We start from the raw sequence: 21,596 nt of genomic DNA, 5'->3' as shown, positions 1-21,596 counted from the left end.
TGTTAATAAAACATGTTGTTCGTACAATATCATGGACTATTTAGGTTTAGCTTCTCCACAATTTAATGTGTCTGAGACTCAAAATTAAGAATATGAAGCTGTACCCATCATTCGCTCTCAATATGTTACCTTAGTAATTTAATTTTAAAAGATGAAATTAATAAAGAGCAAGCTGCAATTGCATTGACATGTAGTACTCTTTCAAGCCAAACTACTATAATTCAGATAATAACGGACCAATTGATTTAATATATGATCAAAATTATAACATTTATAATATTTGTAATAGTGCCCCGTGCGGGTTGACGGCTAGTGTATATAATTAGTGTTGCAGTTTGCTTATGTATAACCACCTCCTTTCTTAATTACCCTGGTTATCGTTTTTTGTTCCACATAGTTGCGTAGAGGCGGTGCTCCCCAGGCTCTAGTTATTATTATATCGTGGTGTGCCGCGCGCGCGGGAGCTTATATGTACGTAGGGCGTAGTGGAGCGAAAATACCAATCGGTTTACATGTGGAGTTGCAATGGGATACGAGTTGTCCGGGAAAAATTAAAACAAATTAACCTACACGTAAACGTACATACGTGTGCCGCTGGCCGGCACGGTATAGCTCTGCTGCACGAACGGTCGGCAATTTGGAACGGTGATTTTCCTTAGAAAGGGATCGGATTTTTTTTCTAAAAAGAAAAGGCCAGTGATTTTCCTTGTATTTATATGGGTAGCGTTTATGTGCAAGCTAGACATTTCACATGGATATGTGTTGATTATAACCTGTCACACTAATCAACGATAAAAATAAATTGTATTTAAAACTTTTATATTTATATGTTTTTAGCTACTTAAAAAGCTAATGTTACAAATCTCTACTACATAAAAAAATTTAAATGATTTTATCGTCCATTTAATAGAAAAAAGAGCGATTTCCATCATGGCAAAAAAAAATCGGACCTGAAGAAAAGAAGAGCGAAAATAATCAGACCTATTCCTAATCACAAAAGGACAAAAGATCTAATAAAAAAACAAAAATACGTCCCACCACACCTTGCGCTTGCTTCGCTTCTCCCCATTCCGATCTCTTTTTTTTCCTTTTTGTTTTCAAAAATAAACAAACAATTTAAATTCCTAATCACAAAAAGACAGTGATCTATAATAAAAGAACGAAAATATGTCTCGCCACATCCCGTTCATGCTTTCTTTCCTCGTGATCTCATTTTTCTTATCTTTATCTTTACATATTTAAAATATTTGTAGTGTTTCTATTATTCGTCACTGTCTAGCGTACATCGACGGTTTTCGTGTTTCTGCATTGGCGCCCTAGCAGCACGTGCAAGTCTGATTGCTTCCAAACCAAAATTCACTGCTTCCACGTCGACGATCAAGCATCCCATACGTCAGAATCTAATAGGCTCCAAACGCAGCACATCCGATTTGCCTTCCCATGCCAAACGCAGAAGCGTAAATCATATCCTATTTTGCTTATGCTCTACCGGTAAATCTACAATTTAAACGATGTCAAAGGATCGCCAACTCGTGAATTAGGAAATAACCAATTACCACACCAATTAAATGCTGACATAAGTTCTAAGTTCCAAGTTCCAACTAACATCAATGCATCGGGAGCCCAGAAAACAAAACACAAAACGTAGTACAAAACAGTAGAAAAGGCCTTGTTTAGATTCAGAATATTTTCTTCAAACTTCCAACTTTTCCGTCACATTAAATATCTGAATATTTGCATGGATCATTAAATATGGAAAAAAACCAATTACACAATTTACATGTAAATCACGAGACGAATCTTTTGAGCCTAATTACGTCATGATTTGACAATGTGGTGCTACAGTAAACATTTACTAACGACAGATTAATTAGGCTTAATAGATTCATCTCGCAGTTTACATATGGAATCTGTCATTTGTTTTGTTATTAGTCTACGTTTAATACTTCAAATGTGTGTTCGTATACTTAAAAAAAATTTGGCACACGAACTAAACACAGAAGTGTAAAGTTCAGAATTTCCATCAATCCAGTTCAAAAAGAAAATCAGAGCTCATAAACGCCGCTGAGGTAGTAGTATGCGTAGAAAAAAGAAAATAAAGCCTGTGGAAGAGATATCGGATATAGAACCTATAAACTTGGTCCATGAAAAAACCACGACCTTCCTGCAGAAAAATTGGACATGCAGACATCTAATCTAAATCTAAATCTAAAGTCTTCAAACCCGCCCGGAAATGCTGCTCCCACGGCATTTTGCGCTGGCGTGGACGCTGCCGCGTCGCGACACGTCAGCGCGCGCTGGAAAACGGTGGGATTTCGCGAGCACTCCTGCCTCCACGTCGTCGCTGGTCATTTTGCAAAAACACCCTTGATTTACTTGATAATTTGTTATATGTCCCCATCCCTTAGTTTTAAGGTTCTGCGTTCTTACTTAGAGGACCTTTGTAAACAAAAATATTCTATACGAAGAAGAGAAAAATCGAAAAATCGTACCGCGCTCTGAAAACTATAAGATGAGGGGCGTTTTTGTAAAACAGAAACAACCCCCTTCCCCAAACCCTAGCCGCGACCATTCCTCTGCCTGCTCTCCTCCTCTCGCTCCGCTCTCTCTCCTGCCCAAGCAATGGTCGCCCCCCCCCCCCCCCCCCCCCCCACAATTCTCTTCTTCCCGCAGGTGACGGCCTCCCCCGCGCACTCTCTGCTGTCGTGCCCGCCGCTGCCGTCGCCGCATCGTTGTCCTGCGGTCGCCATCCTCTCGCACTCGCCGCCGCATCCGCCAACGAGGAGGCCGGGACCACCGGATCCGGTGACTCCGGCCTCCTCGCCGGCAGATCCGGCCACTCTGAGGCGAGGGGGTCTCGCCCCGCTGTCGCCGCCGCCCGCTCTCTTCGCAGCGCCGTGGCTGCCGTCCGGTCTGCTCGCTACGCCGTTGCCATCGCCCGCTCGAAGGGGATGCCGTCGATGCCTGCTTTCCTCGCAGCGCCGTCATTGCCTCCCGCTCTCCTTGCTACGCCGGCGCCGGCGCCCGCTCGTCGGGGAGGTCGTGGGTGCCGGATCCGACAGCCACGGTGTCCCCGCCGGCCGATCTGGTCACCCGGAGTCGACGGCAAGCGGTACCACAGCAGGCTCATCGGTAGTAACGAGGGCGGTAGTTCTTCCACATCGGTGAGATCCACAGATCGATAGTGACGACGTCGTTTGTTCTTCCACAGCGGTGAGCTCCACACGGAAAGTTCCACTCTCCAGCACTCGGTTTGGTGGTGGCCAGAAGGGGATTGTCACGATTGAGCGGAACAATGTGTGGATCCGCATCTCAGTCTCTACATCCCGACAACGCATCCAACATCAGCCATCGACAAGGTACAAAAGCTTGATTTGTTGCATGCTTTCTTCCAGTAAATAGCAACATATGATGTTCTCTGTTTCTGCTGGTGATGTATTGGGATTGGGAGCAGATTCCTTTGCTAGATCGCAAACTAGCCAATCTAGAGGTGTGGTGCCGGAAATTATGTTAGAGGTGACAGTGGCCAGCGACAAGGTCAACCTGGCGGTGTAGAAGTCTGTCTCGAGGACAACGCGCTCATTGCGGCCATGGGTGGCCATCGGCACTGCTTCTCCATGCAGGCATGCACCAACAACACTGGCATCCTTCCGGCACAATGCACAAATCTGTCTATGCTTCCAGCTGCAGCTACATGTCCCTGCAACCTGCATATTTGCATAGTCCAGGCACTCTGCAAGATTGTCTGACCAAAATGGAAGAGGTCAGTGTTGCAACCCACCACTATAGTTTCTTGATTTTCTATTGATGCCTGCTGTCTAATGTTAACATTGCAGGGGAAAAATATATTCTTTTCCTTTTCCTGTAATGCACTTGGCTAAGAAAATTGGCGGACAGTTAAGCTGCTAATGCTTCTTTGCTCATGCTCCTTGATCAGAACATAAATGGTGAGTGATAAAAATTGTATTGTCCCTCCATACAGATATTAGAGCAGTTTCCCCCATTTTTCCATTCATGTATGGTTTCGTTCCCCCTTGATCAGTCAACTACAGGACTGCTCTTGGGTGACTGAAACTGATTTCACTTTAGTTATTTTGGAGCAAATATTTTTCTAGAACAAATTGTTTTACTTTGATTATACTCCATCCCACTTCTAAGTAACATCTCACCACACTTTATTATGTGAGCAAGCATATATAAACCATGTGTGCAACCGTACCTCTGACATGCGTGTTTTTTCTTGTCTGCGGGTTAGTTGAAGATACACATGAGAAGGGCTTGATTAGGCCTGGTGTTATGGTGCTGAATTGTTGATTGAAAAAGCCGGTGATAATGTTGGTACCTTTTGGTATTAGTTGCTATTAAAGAAAGGTTGCAGGTTTCTTGCTATTATGCTGGCTTAATACTCACTTCACAGGCAGATACTACTGAGGTTTTTTTATGCTAAGTAACATTGACAGGTGATAACCAGGATCCCACCTCTTAGAAATTGTTAGAGACTTAAAATGCACTTAAATGCCTCATTCAGTTTTTATTTAATAGATATGTTTCTGGGGAATGGACCAAATTAATTTTGTGCCTTTCTTGTGCTTAATTTTTTATTACATATTATGCTAAACTAATTACTACTCTTTCCGTTACATTTTAAGAATCCTCTGACGAGTGTTAAGTAGTGCATGCTTTAATTTTCTATAGATTGTTTAGGTGTTTTGAGTGTATGATTAACAAAGTGGAACAACTCATGAATGTCATGCCTACTTATCGTTGTTAACCAGGCAACAAACTCAACAAATCCAGGGGCACTCTTAAAATGATCTGGTAGAAATCCCCACCTTAAACCCTTAATACTCTAGAAATCACCGCTATCTTTTACATCTATTGCCCTTATTTTGCTTATTCCAAACATGACTTTGCTTCATGTTCATTTTCTGAAAGTGTCAGCACCTGACATTTGGAAGCGCATAACTAACAAAGTGGGCATGGTGTAACAATTTCTAGAACAAGAGGCACCACTCATAGGGCAATGCAGTACATGTGTGCTGATAGCAGTTGTAGGGAGAAAACAAATTTATGAAGAGGCATGTTTATTGTTGACAATAAGGGACCAATTGAAAGGGTAGTAGTGCTGCTGCCACCTCCGTACCTCAACTTCTCAGTCATGCCAGAACATAAACTTTGCTTGCAGATTGTATTTCAATGCTTAGAATACCAAAATACAAGTAACACTTAGCATATTTTGCTATTACAAACTAATATGGAATGACTAACTACGTTTTTTGTTTGTTCCTTAAATTTTGCTTGTGATAGGAAAAAAGGGGGATTTTCATTTTTGCTCTGCTATATTAGTTTTCTTTTACCAGCATGCTTGCTTATTAAAATTTGGTGTACATCTTCGTTTATCTAGGCATATAAATTTGATCATTTCATGTCTACCTGTGTTTGCTCTTAAGTCATGATGCATCAATGGGGCTCAACAGTTCATCAGTGCTAATTACCAGAGAGGATAATGAAATAAAGGTGAATGTTCCATCTTTTTTGATGTTTCAGTACTATGTTCCCCTGGATTTGCTCATGATTTCAGATTTTTACTATTGAAATTTGCTTACGTTGATCAATGATCAATATAATGTGTTGTTGATATTCTGCTAGAGGTTCAATTTGATTTGTTTGTACATCATAGATAGGGCAAGGTATCTGCCAATGATTTAATGTACAGATTTTGTTGGAAGCTCTATAATGCATGTCAGTTAACATTTTAAATTACAGTAGGATTGATCTCTGTTGTTGAATGTTCTTTATTTTTCTCTGTGTGACAGATCCGCAATCACTTATTTGGATGCATCAAGCTAACAAGTCTTTCCTGCAGCAAAATACTATGCTCAAATCAGTGTCTTAATTATAGGCTGGCTGATTGGGCCCAGGAACTTGGGATCTTCATAGAACTATCATTCTATTTCATTGCGTACATTAGCCCTCATACCATGGAAACAGTCATTCAATTCCACTTGTACCATTATAAATGACAACAGAGCACTTATTTCCTCCCTATACTATCAACAAAAACAACCAGAAAAGCAAATTCTTCTAGCTGTGTATTCACTTTTCCATTTCTGATGCCATGGGTCTTATTCCGTATAAAAAAGCATCAGTACAGCTTGAAGACCATCTATCCATTCCATTGTTGTCGCATTGTATCAGCAACGCTAATATCATCACCGTCTCTGTCACACCTTCCAAACTATACATGCGGAACAACAGTAATCCATTCCCTTCCATCCAATATTGCAGGACAGGTGCTGCGCGCAACGCGCGCGTTCGCCTCTAGTACAGTAAAGCCAACAAAAAAATCCAGGACAACACGTAGAACCAATCGGAGCAGCAAAAATTCAGAGATTCGCTGCCGTTGGAAGAAGGAAAATTTAGTCCAATGAAATTCAGAATCCACAAGCGCTGACGCACTAATAGGGGGGTTGTTTAGATCCACGGGTGGAAAGTTTTGACGTGTCATGTTGGATATATCGACACACATTTGAAGTATTAAATATAGTCTAATAACAAAAACAAATTATAAACTGCGAGACGAATTTATTAAGCCTAATTAATTTATCATTAGCAAATATTTACTGTAGCACCACATTGTCAAATCATAGAGTATTTAGGCTTAAAAGATTCGTCTCGCAAATTAGTCGTAATCTGTGCAATTAATTATTTTTTAGCTTATATTTAATACTTTATGCAGGTGTTCAAACGTTCGATGTGACCGAGTGAAAAATTTTAAGGTGCGATCTAAACAGGGCTAGGTGAAAAAAAGAACAGTGGATTCTCTGAACAGGACAAGGTGAAAAAAAGAGTAGTATTGGTGTTGGTGGCTGTGCTTGCTCCAGATCTGCACCATGCGACACAGCTCCCAGCTGCTTGATGCCCCCCTTCCTACACACGACAGCAAACTTTGCAACTGCGCTCATCACATGCTCCGCTCATCTATAGAGAAAAAACCATTCAGACGAGGAAAAGGTCGGCACGCACGGGAAAAAAAAACTTTGTTGACAAGTATTGACAAAATTTTCAATTATTACGTTGGTAAAGATCATCTTCACAAGATGGTTTCGTGGTGTAGTTGGTTATCACGTCAGTCTAACACACTGAAGGTCTCCGGTTCGAAGCCAAGTGATTTTTTTTTATTTTTTCTTCTTTTTTTATCTTCAGATTAAAATCAACGACTGAATTCAAACTTTCGTTTTTTTTTTCCTCCGAACTCACTGAATTCAAAGTAACTCACTATTTTTCTTCTTTTTTTATCTTCAGATTCAAATCAACCACTGAATTCAAACTTTCGTTTTTTCCCCGAACTCACTGAATTCAAAGTAACTCACTATTTTTCTTCTTTTTCTCTTCTTTTTTTAATCTTCGGATTCAAATCAACCACTGAATTCAAACTTTCATTTTTTTTCCCCTCCGAACTCACTGAATTCAAAGTAACTCACTAATTTTCTTCTTCGGATTCAGACTAACTGCTGAATTCAAACTTCCTTTTTTTCCCTCCGAACTCACTGAATTCAAAGTAACTCACTAATTTTCTTCTTCGGATTCAGGCCCTGTTTAGTTCCCACACAAAAATTTTACACCCCCTCAGACTAAATGAACGGCTTAATTTTTTTCTTTAGCACCAAACTGCATGACCTTTTTCTTCCCCTTCTTTATCAAATTAACTGAATGAGTTCATCTTGCAAATAGACACTAGAAAAACTTACTCATGAGTTCATCTTGCAAATAGACACTAGAAAAACTTACTCTAGGATGGACCCTTTTCTCGGTGCCAGCATCATTAGCGTTGTCATATTGGATGACGGCGCCAATGAAGTCGAGGACCTATTTGGAAGAAATATATTTGCATTTTAGTCCTTTTGAAAATTATTTTTGAATTTTTTTTACAAATAGGTCATTGACACCAATGACATTGGAGTCGTCATCTTGATCATGGCACCAATCACACTGGCGCCGTGAAAAGGAGCCACTCCTGAAATAAGTTTTTCTACGGGTCTATTTGTAAAAAAAATTCAAGAATGTCAAAAATGTTAGAAATCCTGCCCCCCCCCCCCCCAACCATTCAACCAACCCAACCCGGCCCATCCTCTCCCATGCCAACCTGTTTTGTCCTCCTACCATGCGTGTCGAAGGGCGAACTCCTCAAGCGGGGGACCGTGGGGACCCCCTTTCTGGTTCGGTCCAAGGGCACGGTTGTAGGTCTGAGAGTTGATGGAGAGAGAGGTAGAGGGGGTCGGGCCCCTCGAGAGTGATGGAGATGCAAGAGGTTTATACAGGTCCGGGCCGCTATGGAAGCATAATACCCTACTCCTGTGTGTGATTGATTTAGGTGGGAGAATAAAAGTGCCTTTGTTCTCTGGGATTCGTCCCTCTGTCCACTAGGACATAGACCTCCTTTTATATCTTAAGGGGTTACCACAAATTAAGGCCCAAAACCTAGCTTCAAGCGTAAAGAAAATATTCTTTACATGCAATTAATGCTTGTCTTGTCTTCCGACGTGTGGAGCCACGCGCGCCTTACCGCGGCATGGGCCCATCCCATCACGCCGAGCGACACGGGCGAACGCTCGTGTCATTCCTTCTTAATTATCGACGACGTCCGGCCGTTCGTTCCCACCGTTGGGTGGTGATCTCTCATATGGACCGGTGTGAGAAGAACTGGTCCGAGCTCAAATGCAAGGCAAAAAGCCCCTCATTAAAGCCGATTAGACAGGGCGGGCGCAGGCCACGTCCCCTGCTAGCAGTAGGTGCGTGCGCAGGTCTCCCTGGCTACCGTCACATCGGTCATTCCGGCCGCAAGTGGCCGGTTAGTGCGCCTGCACGTCGCATTAAATGCGATGTGCCGCGCTGACGCTGCCTTAATAAATGTGGTAGGTGGGCGCTGGGAGCACCCGCCCAAGCCACACACGCGAGACAGAGCGTGGAGGGGGTTGGGGCGGCCCAACCCCTGGCATGGGAGGCAGCCGCCGCTCCAACCCCGGGCCCGACCCCCCTCGGGGGGGGGCACATGGGTTTGGGGCGGCCTTCTCCCTCTATACATGATACCCCGGGCCCATATTAGTTTTGGGCAAATCACTGAAGAGTGGTTTTAATTTCTAAAACGAAAAGATAAATCCTTCTTATAGCATGTGTTACTGATAAAAAAAATTCGTTTACCCGGCTGAAAATAGCAATACCCTCTATACAACACATATTTAAACAAATTTACATATATTAAATAAAACGATCCAAAATTCAATCATCAGCGAAGTCAACCCAGATACTATAGTCTGCTCTTTCTGTTCCCCAATATTCTATTGTAGCTCCGTGTCCTAATCTATAAGACCAATTATTCGTAGCAGATGTATCGAGATACATATCTGAATAGGACGGTGACTTCGGTACAAAGGCCAATTCACCATCACGGACAACAAGGTCAACATAGACAGTTTCAGGCCAATGAACCTTAGGAAGAAAACTTTGATCTCCATCCAGTTAAACTTAGTCTTCTTCATCATCGTTGTTTGTGACCCGGTGAACACTGTCTGGCCATGCAAGCTATACTTCTCCCACTCCATCCTTTGCTCATTAAGCTTGACGACATGGACCATCTTCCCATGTCGTTCAATCAATACAACCATCAACTCACCTTGGTTGGACTCGAGCAAGTAGCTATCTTCGCCTTTGAACCCAAAACTATTAAGCTTGTCAAGAATCTTAAATCCTTCATCGTGCCTACAAGGATCATAAACCGCTATAACCTCCCATTTTGATCTAGAAGGTATAACAAGCTATTATGGAGAACCGGATTTGTGACTGGCGATGCCCGAAAACGTGACCAGTCGAGATGATTCTCCGCCAACTTCCAGTCCTCCCACTCGCCACTGTTGTTTCGAATGGAACTAGCAATCTCGATGGTGAAAGTTAACTCGATACCAAATAGCCTCTTATCATGGTCGGAGACAACAAAATTAAACAATGTATAAGGTATTTGTGGCAGCACTTGAACAAAGGGCACCGATGACGAGGTCGATATCAAACACCAAGGATTTGTCCGTGCGCATATTGAGATGCCGTCTGGTGGAGTAGCAGATTTTCACACCAGGCACCTTTAGAGTATCATCGACCTCAAAGTTCTTGTCGTAGTAAGGGCTATAGTACGGGAAACTATTCTAATCCCTCGAGGGGATGTTCCCTCGTTTGTTCAAAAACCATCTAAACGGTTATGAAAAATTCTGGAAAAATTTGATAACATTCATACAACACATATATACAACTCCACAAAATCTTAAGTCCAAACTCAACTCACACGTCGAGATATAAAAAAGACAAATTCAGCGTATGAATAGTAGTGTACAGTTTATATCTAAATTTGTCTTTTTTGTTTCTCGATGTGTAGATCAAATTTGAACATGAATTTTGGTGGACTAGTAGGTATCATTATACTCTATATTGTCAATTTTTTTTAGAATTTTTCACAACTATTTGCATCGAATTTGGAAGAAAAAGGTATACGAGAGGATATCCCCTCGAGGGATTAGAATCCACTCCCCTATAGTACCTTATATTGGCGGTGCCGATGTCAGCGGTGTTGAGCAGGAGTGGGGTGATCCATGCCGGGTAGAAGGGCGACAGCGACACAGCGGAGCGCCATTGCTGGCACACTAACACGACGCTCGGGTGAGTCGACCACCGCATGCGCTCCAGGATCAAGACAAGCACGTCCGTTGGGAGAGACGACCAGTCCCGGGCCTGCAACATCGATGCGGTGGCCTCCATCTCGCTTCGCCTGGCCACTGGTGTTTTCTGCCGATTTTCTCGTGGTGTGCCACGCGGAGGATCATGTAGGACGTGGGTTTGTTGCGAGCAAATACCAATCGGTTTAAGTTCACCATGTGGAGTTGCAACGTGATACGAGCGATCAACGGCGAGATAGCTACGTACACAGGAGCTCTTGCCAAATCCGTGTGTACCAAATCCCTATCGAATACACAGTACAGCGCAGCAGCACCCATGTCCTCTGCTGCACGTATGCCAACTTGCAACGGCGAATCGTTAAAAAAAATTATTGCAATGGTGAATGGTCAATATATGGTGGCTCTTTATCCAAGGGGAGGATGCCGGCCTGAATACTCTACCAAAGGGCTACTGTAATGAACCACCCCCCTCCCCCCCGAGAGGTGTAGTACGCGAATGTTCGCTAGTAGACAGTCGCGCGAACCCGTCCGACGATCTTTCTTTCATTCGTGCACCTAACCACGCCTATGCATGCAAATATGAGTATATATGTTAAGACGTGACCACGTGGGAGTTGCTTCAAGATTTTTCCATGCATACAATGTTATTTAATTTTTCTGTAATCACGTTCATATCTGTCAACAGAAAATATTGGTTCATTCACAGTGGACGTTCCTTTTTCTGAAAATATCCTTGATTAACTACCTTTTGTTTCTGTTGAAATTTATACATTAAACATTCTAATTACATTTTTTTCTGAAAAATATCCCTTGTTTAACTCTTTTTTTCTATATTGGATTTTCTACATCATACTTTTTAATTAGATATATAAATTACCGTACATATAAAGTAAAAGTTTTTATATAGATACTGTATATGCATAAAGTTTCTATACGTAAAGTTCAATACAAAATTTACATACAACTAAATTTGCAAATTGAAATCTAAAATATATTAAAAAATATTCGAATAAAAAATAACCTAATAAAATGGCCCATTAACCAATCACACCATAGACAGACATGAAATCAATCCATATATGCTATAGGCCCATGCAGGCTCATATGGCTAGCAGCTGACGAGACGCGGATGCACGGCATGTGAAACACTCGCGGTTTTGACAGTTTCACGATTGGTAACCAAAACAGGAAACATCGGATTCATCTCGCCATGCGGTAGCCAAAACTAGAAATTTTGAATCCGTTCGCGTCTGGTGCACTTTCGCGCATTAGACCCCCCTCTAAGAGTGCCACATTGGATTGAGTGATGAGTGGAGGAGAGAAGTGAGGAGAGAGATGATGAGCCACCCCTAAATCAAGAGACAACCTCCATACAAATTGCAAGAAATGTGTGGGAGTGTTAAAGATATTGGTATTTGTGTACTAGAGATGATACATTGTATATGTTACCTCTTAGTTCATGAGTAAATAAAATAGATAAATTTAAAGGTGGTAATCGCATCTATCATAGCACTTGCCTTTACAAAAGCATATCTATTGGCTATTATATACTCCAAAGATTCATTAAACTTTTTTAACGCTCGCAACCTGTCACGTGGCGTTTTAAAAACACTCTTAAACCATCAAATGATACATTCTAAAAATTATAATAAAAACCTCTGTCCTAATCTCCAGTACGGCTTTGAGAAAAAGAAAATACATATACAAACGTAACATACCCAAAAAAAATAGATAAACCAGTGGACCTATCATTATTTTGAACCATTATTTTAAAAAAAGCATGATTTATACTAAAGTTTACACAATTATATTTTGTACCATAAAATTAGTAATTTATGATCTATAATAACTAATCTATACTTAAATTAGTGGATCCAATACTTTCTAATAAAAGATATTTTGCCATCGATTTCTTCTTAAACCAATGGACCATCAGTTCTAAGAGATTAAAAAAAAACTCTGAAGACCTCTCTCGCCTACCCTCTGCACATGTGCGTCTTTGCCTTCTACACGCATGACGTAGCACCATACCTGAGGTAGCTAAGGTTATTTGCCAAGGTAATCATAACTGCCGATAAATTTTACTATAAAACACATCAAAATTTATAGGCACACTATATGTACAAATTAAATTTATATAATTATACTCTTCTTTCAAACAAATATTGTTTTGAAAAAGAGAATTAAACATACGAAAAGAAAGAAATTAGCTTAAAACTATTGGTGATATTTTGCACTACCAAACCAAACAATCGTGTGGCTGATTTGTGTTGTAACATAAAAAGGCTTTAAAATTCTTTAAAATTGTGAGAAAAATTTGAACTTCTACGAAGGGGAAAAATTGAACTGTTAATCTATCCTTAATTTGATTGTCACTAAAGCATGCGTCTTCATGAGGCAATTCAGTCACAATAACCATGAATTCCTTCATGTCCTAATTTTTGCTTGTAGCAATATTGCATGGTATATATATGTTCAGATGGTATGCATGACGATAATTACTCACTCAATCCAAAAGTCGATTCAAAAGTCATATGACCTTAATCTATCTTCTAAGTCGATGAATGGTTCTTGAGATATCACTGACCTAGAGTTTGTTCTTATGAGATATAATTTCTGAACAAACTATAATCTTATGTTTTAATAATACACCTTCCTAGTTTTTTAAAAAGGCCAAGGGATTTTACTTGTTCAAGACAGTCACTTCACAATTCTAGATGGGATGAAAACTGTCGGAATCGGTAGTATGTATTCAGAAACAATTCTTGATCGGTCGGAAATTGATCATATTTATCAATATTCAGTATCAACTGCTAGAAATAAAAAGGGTGAAAAATGGTACCACTTATACGGAAATTTCCATGACTGTTTTCATCCTTCATGAATTCTCTCATCTCAAAAAGAAAAGGAAAATAATGACGAGCTCTTATACATTAAGGTAAATGGCCTGCTATTGAAGACTTTATCTCGAGCAAATCGTTTGCATGATCTAATTTTGTAGTAAGTAAATGCAATTTTGATGAGATTGTCCTAAATTCTATGTGACTAGAACTATTAGGGGGGAAATCAAAGTATTCAATGTCCTCTCCCCTAATTAAATATCCTAACTTTTACTGGGGATTACAAGGTTTTTGCTGCAGCTTTGGACAATAATCTAAAGCTGATTTTAAATTTTAAAAATTGAATATATATATATATATATATATATATATATGATAAATTTCAGGGGTTTTCTTTGTCACTTTGGCTGTGGAGCCCTCACTTTTCAGGTTTACTAAGCAGTAAAAATCCTACTTCACATTCTTAGAGAACAAACATTAAAAAAAATCAAATTTGCTTTATAGAAACAAATCATGGCAAAATCGGATTTTTTTTTTGAGAATTCATATGCGAATAATCCAAAGGCAATACTACGTTTAGAATGGGCCAAATCTCTACTATTATAAAAATTGAAGATGTTTTTATCGGTATTTTGGTATGTCATCCGTGTATGAGTCGGTTTTTAAGTTCGATTGCTTTTGGAAATAAATATCCGTATTTGAGTCGGTTTTTAAGATCGTTTACTTTTGATAATACAGAAGAAATCTATTTAAAATAACTCACATGCTAACTTGAGATGATTGGACTCCTAACTGCAACTTATGATTTTCTACAAATATATATATCCAAGCGAACTCTCACAATGAATTTCATCTTAACTAAACCATATAACAATAATAAGATTAAAATAAACTTCACCCGTTGCAACACACGGGCATTTTTTCTAGTATAACTCAAAAGTCAGGAGTTGACAATTTCTACTATGAAATGTACTTCTTAGTCGGTAACAATATTTTACAAGCATTTTCACTTACCTTGGGTGGTCCTGTACCAGCCCAGGAGCTGGATTCACCACTGAGGCACTGGTCATACCAGATATATGTCCCGTTCTTTTCTCCAATAAGAGTTGGATGAAGATTAAGATTTCTGTGGCACGCTTTTCAAACTGTTAAACGGTGTGTTTCGTGTGAAAAATTTCTATATGAAAGTTGATCTAAAATATCATATTAATCTATTTTTCAAGTTTGTAATAGTTAAAACTCAATCAATCATACGTTAATACCACCTCATTTTATGTAAAAATAATAATCTCCATCTTCATCTTCATCTTCCGGAGAAAAGAACCCATCATTTTCAACTGATATCTTGTTGGTACCAACCTTGAACCCCCGGCACCAACTTGTTGATGACGTCATCCGCCGTCTCCGCGCGCCTCACGCATCATCACTACATCCTTCCGCACCGACCCCTCACTGCATTTGCAGAACACACGACTCAGGCTCCGAAAATCCTCCCCCCACCATCGCATGGTCCGGCCTCGTGAAGCTCTGGTGGCTGCCGCAGGTGAGAAGCACCATCAAGAACGTCTTCAACGAAGGCGTCCTTCATCGGGCCCTACCCCCCCCCCCCCCCCCCTCCCCCCCCTCCAATTGCGGTATTAAGGCTGTGGTTTAGTTCCCAAATTTTTTTTCCAAAAACATCACATCGAATCTCTGTACATATGCATGAAGCATTAAATATAGATTAAAAAAACTAATTGTACAGTTAGAGGGGAAATCGCTAAACGAATCTTTTGAGCCCAATTAGTTCATGATTAATCATAAGTGCTACAGTAACCCATATGTATTAATGACGGATTAATTAGGCTCAAAAGATTCGTCTCGCTGTTTCTAGGCGAGTTATGAAATTAGTTTTTCCATTCGTGTTCGAAAACCCCTTCCGACATTCGGTCAAACATCCGATGTGACATCTAAAATTTTTTCTTTTGCGAACTAAACAGGCCCTAACTTCAACTGAAAAATAGTGAAATCTATAGGTGCTGCCTCAATCTGCCAGTTCGCCTTTTATTCTTGAAACATCAACAAATCCCTACGAGTCAATTTATTTATTTTACCAGCCATGTATAGGTAGCACAATATAGTGGCAAGAGGAATGATGTACAGTTCACTTCAAACCCATCCAGAGAAAATGGATATTGTGCACTAAAACATGCCGGCATCCCAATAACCAAACCTAAAAATTACAATTGTCAAATAGTTTGCCCAAAAGAATGAGAAGCCAAATTTATTGGAAAAAAAAAAGGCCGAAACCGGCGACAAGAAGCTACAGAAAATAGGAGCGAGATGGAGAGCCTACCCGGTTAGTAGCGCTCGGCCATTGTGGCATGCACTCAGCTAGTGAAATTCTTGCTACACGGCAGCTTAGAGCAAGTTCAATAGTATAGCCAACTACTAGCTCCAATTCATCTATAGCCAATCTAATAGCTCATTCGTACAATAGTTATATACTACACTATTAATATATGGTCCCACATGTCATACACACACTGTGTCTTGGAGTCCGTGCTACAGCTGGCTACAAATCTGTAGCCCGCTGCCCTTCTCTTTTCTCATTTATCTTTTTAAAATATGTCTGCAGCTGGTTTGTAGCCTACTATTGTACCTGCTCTTACGGCTGCCGGCCGGGATGCGACGCGTGCGAGGAAGCTAGATGAGGCAATAGGCCAATAGCGACGGCCTCGCGGCGAGCGCCCAATCTACCGTGCGTCTGTAATTAACCATCGTCTGATCCATGGTAGGTGGCCCAAGTTAATTGGAGCAATTCAGACATGTCATGTGCCCATATGTCAATTACGTTTCTAAAACATGGTGTGTTTTTGTTATTTGGACTAGGGACTGTGACTGTTTAGTTCGTGAACGAAAACTTTTAGCATGCGGATAAACGGACACACATTTAAAGTATTAAACGTAGACTAATAACAAAACAAATTACAGATTCCGTTTGGAAACTGCGAGACGAATTTATTAAGCCTAATTAAGCCGTCATTAGCAAATATTTATTGTAGCATCACATTGTCAAATCATGGTGCAATTAGGTTTAAAATATTCGTCTCGCAATTTACAGGCAATCTGTATAATTAGTTTTTTTTCTATATTTAATACTCCACGCATGTGTCCAAACATTCGATGTGACAGGGTGAAAATTTTTGTTTGGGAAATAAACAGATTCTAAGAACCTGTAGTTTTACGAGAAAACAATACTAACCCTGGTTCAGTGTTACAATGGCCTCTAAGGGTGGGTTCGCATATGCTGGTTTCCAACCCGGAACAGTAACACGAAAAACGGAGCAGTCCATTAGCACGTGATTAATTAAGTATTTGCTATTTTTAAAAAAAATGGATTAATATGATTTTTTAAACAACTTTTGTATAGAAACTTTTTGTAAAAAATACACCGTTTAATAGTTTGAAAAGCGTGCGTACGAAAACGAGGGAGGTGGGTTGGGAAAAAGGGGCGCCGAACACACCCTAATTAAGCATGGAGTTCTCTAAAATTTGCTCAATAAAAAATTATGTAGTTGCTTGCAATGTACCAATCCATATTTTTCACTCCAAAATGTACCATTAGGAAACAAGATATATTATCTAAGAAAGAAAAAACACATGTACAACATGGACAATTCAAGATGTAGGCATCACGACCACTGGTGCCACGTTATCTGGTAGATCTTCCCCTGGATTGTGTATGGAAGTAGTTCCTCGTTCCATGTTGTAAATATATAATCCCTTATCTTTATTTCTCACAAAGTAAATACAGTTTCTTTTTAATCCAACATCAACTCGTAGTTGACGACAGGGGGATCACCCCGCTATGTATGCGTGTTTTTCTTCGTACCTTCCTTGATACTCCCTCTGTATTTTAATGAATGACATCGTTGACTTTTTGACCAACATTTGACCATTAGTTTTATTCAAAAATTTTGTGAAAATATGAAAATATTTATATCGTGCTTAAAGAACATTTGATGATGAATCAAGTCATAATAAAATAAATAATAATTGTATAAATTTTTTGAATAAGATGAATAGTAAAACGTTAGATAAAAAATCAACGGCGTCATACATTAAAATACAGAGGGAGTATCAAGGAAGGTACGAAGAAAAACACGCATACATAGCGGGGTGGAGTTAGTACCTTTTTCACCCGTCATAGCGGGTGCTGGGATGTACATAAACATGTTTCTTTCCTTCCTGAATTGAATAGGTAGAGCTCCTGCCGTGCGTTTTCAAAAAAAATAATAATAATAGTGCTGATTGCATAACCTATCTATGGCAGGGATCGATGTGCCCTGTTTATTATCAGTAGCCAAACCATCATGTGGATAAGGATAATGTTACTTTTCCTCCTATCGTCCAGGGCCAAATAAATTTCTCTTTGACAAGCATGAGATATGTAACGCTATTTATTATCGCATCAAATGGGAATGGAAACTGGGATATTGAAACTATTTCCCATGGAATACATATATGCATCTTGGCTGTTATTAGGGCGTTTACAATGCGCCTAGTTGGCGTTCAGCTTAGGCTTGCCACGTCCGAGATTCCTTGCCAACAAGGCCTCTGGCGTGACCAACTAAGGTTCGCGGAGCTCAAGTTGGGCACGCGGTCTTCGGCCTTTTCGAGGCGTGCAGCGGGGTGGTGAGGACAGAGCTTTTCCTCGCGCGCCAGAGCTTTTCCTCAACCTGTGCCCGCTTCTCCACCTCGCCGCCATCGCCGTGAACGATTCGTCCTCGAGACGACGAGGACAAACAAGTTCATCCACATCATCGACCTCGGCGGCATCCCCTCCGCCGTGTCGCCCTTCTATCCAGCGTGGATCACCCCACTCCTACTCCGCTGCGCTGCTGCCGTCGGCCGAACCAACATCAGGTACTACAGCCCCTACCACAACACAAACTTCGAGGTTGTGATCGGCAACACGCTGCAGAAGGCGTCGTCGTCCAATGATGCCACCAGGATCTGCTGCTCCAACGGACAACGCCTCACGTTGTTCTCACCTTTCTCCATCTCCCAAATCGATCTCCTGACGAGCGTCGCCTACGAGTTGCCGTGTACGCCCCATTACTCCTACGACTTCATCGTATACGACGATGGCTCACGGAGGGTGTACTGCGTCAACACGACCCTGGCGCTACAGCTCACCTGCGCGACGCAAGATGGCGACGGCGAGTGGGGGCCTTGGGACCGAACGGGAGTTCAACGTGGAAGCAGGGACACAGCTAATTCCGGCGGCGCCGATCAGCAACCCGGTGCTCCACGATGGCTTGCTGTACGTTCTTGGTGGAGATGGGAAGCTGGCGGTGTATGATCCATGTAACCACGCCGATAATTTTAGACTTCTTGGTAAGCCTGACAACTTTGGTATTGACCACCAAGAAGTTGACAGCCACCTCTTCGAGTCGGACCAAGGTGAGCTCATGGCTGTCCTCGTCGGCTACAATGGCGCACCTGTCCATGTCGCTAAGCTCAATGAGGCGACGATGGAGTGGGACAAGTTGGAGACCTTGGAAGGACGTGCGCTGTTCACGGGAACATACACAACAATGATGAGGAAGACTAGGTTCAAATCGATGCAAAACAAGGTTTTCCTTCCCAGGTTGTATGAGTGGCCTGAGACCATCCATGTTGATCTTATTGTCCGTGATGGTGAAGCAGCATTTGTACCAAAGTCGTACTCACCGTCTAGCATAAAGAAGATCACCTCTAGTATGAATATTTGGTCATATGGAATTGGGCGGCAAGAAGAAGAGGCAAGAGAGTTTTGGGGATTGGAGAGGGTAGACTATAGTATATGGGTTGATTTTAGTACTAGCTAGCTGACCATAATTAAACGATAAGTATTTGTAATAAGAAAGATTATAAGAGACGGTAAAAAGAGCTCATGGTGGTTTCTTTTCTCGTATCTCCAAACATGTTTACATGTGAGAATTGCAATTTACGAGAACCATATGGAATATTATTTCGGAACTAAGTCACAAATAGAGTCTTCATTTGTTTTTTAAATATTCTACATATAATTTGACTCTTTATGTTTTCTAATTGATATATGATGTTTTAATGTGCATTGCAATTTTTTTAAAAATCTGTTTTTGACAGTTTGGTTGACATGCAGCCATGCAGGTCAGGATAGGACCGAAAACAACATATTTTTTACAAGTAAAAACATAGCTAATCAATTTATCACAGATTCAAACACAGGAAGGGGAAAATCAAAAAGAGGAAAAAACAACAAAAGGAAATCTCTTAAAACATTCGTCAAAAAATAAAATCACTAGGAGGGGGATGTTGGGGCCCGTTGGGGCCTACTACCGCCACCCTCAACCGCGCTCGTCATCATCGCGTCTGCCACCGCAGCACCCACTCCAATCATCGCCTGCTCCTACGCCCAACACCAGAAGATGAGGATGGAGGAGGAGGCCATCGTCGCTGCCAGCGAAGGGGGGTGCCGCAACAAGGAGAGGAGGACATATTGGGGCGAGTGGAGCATCGAAGGGGATGTCCCACTAGCAGATTCGGCAGCGATGACATCCCCTTTGACGCTCCACTTGCCCCACTCCGTCCTCTTCTCCTTGTTGCGGCACCCCCCCCCCTTTGCCGGCAGCGATGACGGGAGTGAGAGAGCAAGGGGATCGGGAGAAATGAATTTAGGGTTAGGGTTTTGGCTGCCGGATATTTGTCTAGGTTGGGATCAATTGAGACCATCCATTAGATTGGACGGTCCCGTCTTATCCTGTGTCGGGCCACCACATGGGCTGTCCGCGAAAAGCCAAATGGGCCAATTTCAGATGCTTGATGCTCCGTGTATGACTTCTGACTTGAGTCATTGAGGAGTTGCCCTATGTAACGCTTATGTGTGGCCCTATGTACCCAGGAACAAATCATGAGTTGCCCTCTATGGCCGCCACCACTGTCATTAGGGGCACCATCCCCTATGACCTCCGGTGCCAAGAGTCGCTGCTGCCACTAGAGAAGAGCCTCGAGCGCCGTTGGATTCGTCACGCGAGACGGCTTGCTCTCTTGCGAGTGTCACTATCGATGCCTGGGGAGAAGTCGATCCACCTCCGCGTGCCCTCCTGCAAGCTAGCTAGCTCTCATCTTTCCTCCATGTCTCCTCCCCATGATCTCCAATCCCACCTCTACATAGCTTCTCATGTTAGCGCGCCCACTCACACGTGCGCCCAAGGAAAACACTATGCTCTCCATCAAGCCGAGCGGCAAACGATGATGCACCCCAACACAAAATGGAACACAATGTCCCACACTCCCATGTCAACGTATTTCCCAATGACGCCATATAGCGAGGCAACATCCTTTTAGCTTCTATCACTCGATAACAACGGTTTTCAATGCCAAAACATGTAGATCTTCCATCGGGCAATTTAGTCCCCGGATGGTAAACCCACGAGGGAAACATGCAAGGTCTCTCCTAAATTTCCCCAACAGTAGCACTCTCATCATTCCGACCCCTCTTCATCCTTCTCTCTGGCAACTCGTCAACAATGAAGGGTGAAAGAGGGGGTCAGGCACCATCCTACTAGTAGTTGTTGTTTTAGTCGGGTTCTCCCGTTTGTCTAATTACTCTAGTTGATCTTGCTCTTGTTGTTCTGGAGCTGGTCATTGGTGCTGCCATCATGGAGTTCACTGTGGGATTTGATCCCACCGGCGAGTCACTACGTCGACGGGTCCTTTCTACTGGTTAGGATGCCTCCAGATCTGCATGAGAATAGGTTGCACCGGTCTACACCTATATCTCTAGTGAGCTCATTCCAAGGATGAAGGCCTTTTTCATCTTCGGTGGAAGTTCTTCATGAGGCGACTAATGGTGTTGAGCCAACCCAAGTTGACCCTGACCTCCTATGCATGGAGGCCCCTTTTGGGTACGGTTTTCGGGTTCATTTGCATCTTGCTGTGCTTATTATGTTTGCTTCGCTGGTGTCATGGATTGGGGCTAGACCTTTGGAACAACTTTTGTTGCGTCTTCTTTGGCTAATGCTTT

At 41.8% G+C, this 21,596-nt stretch overlaps 1 long non-coding RNA gene and 2 pseudogenes across 5 annotated transcripts; 2 read left to right on the top strand and 1 right to left on the bottom strand.

The window, feature by feature from the left end:
- Nucleotides 1–2,643: 2,643 nt before the first annotated feature.
- On the top strand, nt 2,644–6,586 carry LOC127784950 (uncharacterized). 5 transcript variants are annotated; one of them, XR_008019628.1, is made up of 4 exons: nt 2,644–3,112; nt 3,212–3,359; nt 3,455–5,517; nt 5,817–6,586. It is a non-coding gene; the product is annotated as an uncharacterized LOC127784950 (long non-coding RNA). The 5 variants fall into 5 exon arrangements; XR_008019625.1 differs by having other exon boundaries at nt 2,644–3,132; XR_008019626.1 differs by having other exon boundaries at nt 2,644–3,359; nt 3,455–3,763; nt 3,837–5,517.
- A 2,693-nt stretch (nt 6,587–9,279) lies between these two features.
- On the bottom strand, nt 9,280–10,803 carry LOC127783555 (uncharacterized; annotated as a pseudogene).
- Nucleotides 10,804–18,098: 7,295 nt separating this feature from the next.
- LOC127783741 (uncharacterized) lies at nt 18,099–19,416 on the top strand (annotated as a pseudogene).
- Nucleotides 19,417–21,596: the final 2,180 nt, after the last annotated feature.

The sequence above is a fragment of the Oryza glaberrima genome, chromosome 9, assembly GCF_000147395.1.
Source record: "Oryza glaberrima chromosome 9, OglaRS2, whole genome shotgun sequence".
Taxonomy (NCBI): domain Eukaryota; kingdom Viridiplantae; phylum Streptophyta; class Magnoliopsida; order Poales; family Poaceae; genus Oryza; species Oryza glaberrima.
This window is presented reverse-complemented; position numbering and strand designations above follow the sequence as displayed.